The following is a 5,456-nucleotide window of genomic DNA, read 5'->3' as shown; positions in this document are numbered from 1 at the left end:
TAAACAAGAAACTAGAAACCGAACTGAAAGTGTAAAAGTAGTATCCCTTATTTTAGGGATTAAATACCTCAGGGATTAAAAAAATATCGCAGATTTAATGTAACATAGCCGTAACAACACTAACAGGGCACAATGACAGAGTTGAGTTCATCATTTGCTTTTTAAGTTTTGGATTTTTGCATTAGTGACAGATGATGATAATCACGTGGTTTTAGAGGATAATTTAGCTGTCATAAATGTCAGAAACACGTTTTATATCAAATACTACAAGAAAACTTTTCTAAGCAGATTTTGAGCAAAGTCTGACAGTTTTGACGTTAGTGACAGTTTCAGCGTAATTTTAGAACACTATTTAGCTAAACGATCACCTAAAAATTGTCAAAATAACTGTCATAAACCTCAGAAACACGTCTTGTTACGAAAACTGTGTTAAACTTTAATTCTTGCAAATTCTAGTTAAATTTTGACAGTTTCGGCATTAGGGACATTTATCACGTGCTTTTAGAAGATAATTTAACTGGACAGTCACATGAGAACGATTAGAATTACTGTCGTAAATCACAGAAACAGGTTTTATATCAAATACAGCAAGAAAACTTTTCTAAACTCTGATTTTTGCAACTTTTGAGCACAGTTTGGCAATTTTGACATTAGTGATAAATGTCACGTGATTTTATAACATTATTTAGCTTGACGATCACGTGACAATTCGTCTCGTTCAACTTTCTCGTTTTTAACTGATGTTTTGTTAAAGAAAGTATGATAAAGTGGTCAAATGAAGACGTCTCTGCGAAAACGCACTGTAGAATGTTAGTGTTAATAGACTGTTAACGGTCACATGCACATAGCGGAGCAGTGATTAATTTAACCTCAACAAACCGACCTCCCATTAGAATTCTTCGCTTTCGGAGCAGCTTGGCAGGATTTTGCCATAAATTCGAGGTCCCGGCTCACGTATTGTGTATTTGGAAGTTAATTTGTATGCAAATACAGTGTAGCCATCAGAAAATGCGAGTGTTGCACAAATAGAGACTTTTCAGTCTGTAAACTGAATAGCGAATGTTTTAGTTTCAAATTACTCCAACGCACCTGCTCCCGTTTCAACCAGTTTAATTAGATCACACTGCACAGACTCGTTATGTATCTGGTAAATTTCTCTTTAGTTCAGAGGGTCGCGTCCAGCATATTCCTTTTATTTTATGTTATTACGGGCACGGACTTGTTTTTATTCCCGTCGAAATTAACGACCCGTCCCGGCCAATCCGAATTAAAACTCTCCTTTCAGTGTATATCTCGAAACTCGCAACAGAACGAGAGGAACGTAACCAATTACACAAACATTAGAATGAATTTATCTCCACCCACTAAAAACTAATTTACATAATTCAATTACATTCGTCTTTCTAATTGTGCCTCGTGCAAAGTCAATGCCGTGTCTTTGTACGGTTTTCTCCCCTGGCAAGCCTTTTAATTATATTGTTTCGGTATGAGTTATGGGCTAATAAGAATGCTAATAGGCTTAGCAATTCATATTTTAAGGCGGTATTGCTCTTGCTTACCATAATGAGTCTCTGGGAAACGCGAAACAATATCTAATAGGCTTCGGGCCTGGATAACGTTTCCCCAAATAAGAAACAATGAGGAAATTTGCAAAAATCTTCCTTGTTTTCGCAAGGTAAATATGAACGCCTAAATTACGTTTTAGTGCTTAATAAAAGCTTTCCTGTCTAATCCTTTAAATTTAATCATCTGCACGTGTAAAGTATGTAAGTATTTAGTCGGTTCTATCCATGGAATTTTGACATTTTCCTCCCTGTCTATTTTTGATAATAATTTCTCTTTAAGGTCATATGACAATTTTTCTTTCAATTTTTTCGTGAGACAATAGAGTTACTTAAATTACAAAATTGTTAACAAAGCGGAATTAAACATCAATAATAACTATTGTACTACTGACATTTTAGTAAATATGCTATCAAAATAGGCTATATTATAGCAACAATACAAAAATTCATGAAATACATTATCAATACTAACAATTTCTAATTAGAATAACAGTGTTATTCAAAGATTAATATCTCAATAACGATTCAAAATAAACATGACATATATTAAGTTTTTGAAATTAGAAAGAAGAGCCCTTTTTAGAAATGTAATAATATACAGGGTGATTCCAAAGTTGGTGCTTTCCTTTCACCTGCGAATAGGGCTTCAAAAAATAAGGTTTTTTTTTCTTTGACGCTTTTTCGAAATATGAACAATAACCAAGATACAGGTTGTCAAAGTTTTACTGAGAAAATAAAAATTTAATGATTTTGGCCAAACCACTTGAAGTAATTAGACAAAATTTTGTAGGTGTCAGTAGCTACGTGGAAAGGAAATTTTCCAAGAAACAGCAATTTTCTTGCGTTTACCAGTGGCGCGCGTATAATTTTTTTAAAACATTTTTGAAAAAAAATATTACCCTAATGGTTCAATTCTAAAAATAAAACCCCTTTTATTATTTTTTGCTACGACGCACCGTTTTCCAGTAAAAAAAATAAAAACCGTCTTAATGCGTGCCTAAAATTAAATGCTGTTTTAATTTAAAATGTCAAATTATTAAAACTTAGTTCAAAGGCGGCTGAAATCTTTTGTTTTTGTTTATGTCTGTTGATAAGGAATAACTTGTAGTTAGTTAAAATAAAATTTAAGGGATTCTTGTGGCAACCTCGGTGCAGATAGGACGTGTTTAGTGCAAATTTATCTAAACTATTTTTTCCTCACCTGGTTCCACAAATACAAAACTATTTAAAGAATTTGGTCTAGTTTACCTTAACCAACTGGTCAAATCGATCACAAAAAGCGACAAACTGTACATAGTTTTGATTTAATATATCGATAAACAAATTTATACATTGGATGGTCATACGAGGACTAATCAAAAAGTAGGATGGACCCTGGGAGCTCGTTAGAGTCCGAATCGGACCGCGCCTCCCAGGATGGTTCTTTTGCGAAACCTAAAAATAAAAAAAGGGGGAGAAGACCGACTCGAACTACCCCTACATCTCCAACTCAAGAAGCTAAAAAGCTGGCCTTGGATCTTCCTTCAACATCAACCAAAATTACACCTCAAACAAAACCAACTACAACACATACAACATCAACCCCAAAAACCCTTCATCAGCGACTGCCTACATTCACCCACATGTAAGTGGTATATGCAACACCATCCACCACCAGAGTCCAACTGGCCATCAAATGGGACGAAGTCAACAGAGACAACCATGACGTCATCAAACAGGAACATAATTTCATCATTAAAACGAACAATGAGAATAAAGCCACCGAAGCACTTCAATTGCTCATACAACAAAAATCAATAAGTTCTTTCAAAAGAGCAGACACAAACCATACAACAATCCAGCAAACAAGCAACAAACGGTATATAACACCTTCGTACTCTGTGGTGGCTACTGGAGTCGACTTGGATATTCCAGACGACATGTTTTTGAAACACTTGCAGAAACTTAACCTGGAAATAAGATTTTGCAAAAGGATCATTTCGAGGCAGAGGGGCACTCCGACCCTGATGATGAGGCTCATTACAGGAAATTTCAACACCTACGAAAAACTTATTAACGAGCGTACAGTGCACTTTCTGGGCCGCGTCTTCAGAATAGTGGACAGTAAACCGCCAGATCCTGTTCCAGCCCCGTGCAGTAAATGCAACTTGTTTGACCACCGAAGAGAAGATTGCAAAAAACCATCAAAGTGCAACAGATGTCAAGGACCTCACTCAACGACAAGCTGAAAATCGCCTCTACCTATAAAATGCACGGCCTGTAACTCCGCGGACCATGCAGCCTGGAGCATGAAATGCCCAAGACGACCCACAGCCCCGATTGAGGGAATTCCCAACGTCAGGGTCAAATGCCTCAACAAGCGTACTTCTGATATAGCAGCCACGGTAACAGTACAAAGTAGAATACACACACCCATCACAACACACGACTACATCATAAACAAATATAAACACCAACTTAACAAAACAACCAACACAAATAGAGAAGAGTTGCTAAAAAAAATGCGAAAACAATTTGTGGATGACTTTGACGTTGATACTTCCGTGGTCTTCTTCGGAAACCACATGTATATATTAATGTTCGATATGCTAATCCCTACCCGAAACTCCCCCACTGAACCTCACGACCAACTAAAACAGACAGTAACAAATATAGAACATTCACTTTAAAATTCCTTTACGCCAACATCAATGGACTAAATCATAAAAAACCGCTTGTATATAATTACTTAGAACAAAACAATACGGACTGCTGCATGTTTGTGGAGACTAAGACTAAACTGGGACAGACACCGACATACAGAAACTGGCAGTACATATGCAAACATGGTAACACTATCAATAACGCCAGAGGAGGAGCAGCAGTGCTTCTCAACCCAAAAATTAGACTAGGCAAAGCTAACCCTCCTCATCTGAACCATCCACTAAACGATTCTCTTCACTTCACTATTCCCTACTTAGACGATCTAATACACGTATTTTTAGTATATATTCACCCTCAGTCCAAAATAGAACAAAATATACTAACCAAAGCTTGCCTGTACAAATATTCTATAATCGTAGGAGACTTTAACCTTAACCGTGACAAAACCAAGCAACTGAACGGATTTCTTGACAACTCGGACTTTACAAAACAACATACACCACCAACAACCAGGACTCTACACCGGACATTTTAATGCATACAAAAAACCTTACAAATACCATTAAAGATATAAACCTAACCAACGAACTTGGATCAGACCACCTCGCTATAACCTTTAACATAGACTTACAGCATACGCAACTCCCGCCACCTACTCAACATAACACTAAAAAATTAAACTTAAATAAAACCGACATAGAAAAAGTAAACCAACACTTATATGATTACATTCAATCAAACTCAGAATTCACTTCCTTAGAGACCATACAACAACAACTAACATTGGCAATTGAAAAGTTTACACCAGAAATAAAAAACTCATACTATCAACATAATTTACCTAAATTTATTTTAAGACTGATCAAACATAAGAGAGAACTGTACAGACTATACATACAAACGCAAAACAACGAACTAAAACGAACACTTAACAATCTTAACCGAAACATTAAAACTTTAATCGCACAATACCGACAAGACAAATGGCTTGAAGCGTGCCAAGAAATAGGAAAAGACAAAGGCAAGTCATATTGGCAAAAAATAAAAAAACTAGCACCATGGGTACTATTGACGAAAACGGAACAGCCAAGGACAGGGCCGACGCGTTTGCCAGACACTATCAGAAAGCCTTCAGCATATCAACTAACCCTAACTTTGACAATGACAACTGGAACTTTGTAGACAATTGGTACACTAACTATTTCAATACCTCATCAAACCACAACTGCAAACTAATTACGGACATAG

General features: G+C 36.3%; 1 pseudogene; it reads left to right on the top strand.

Moving 5' to 3' along the window:
* The first annotated feature begins 2,932 nt into the window (after window positions 1-2,932).
* Window positions 2,933-4,234, top strand: LOC145740095 (uncharacterized; annotated as a pseudogene).
* Window positions 4,235-5,456: the final 1,222 nt, after the last annotated feature.

This window comes from Ips typographus, linkage group LG1 (genome assembly GCF_016097725.1).
Source record: "Ips typographus isolate SLU linkage group LG1, UJ_Ityp_2.0, whole genome shotgun sequence".
Taxonomy (NCBI): Eukaryota; Metazoa; Arthropoda; class Insecta; order Coleoptera; family Curculionidae; genus Ips; species Ips typographus.
This window is presented reverse-complemented; position numbering and strand designations above follow the sequence as displayed.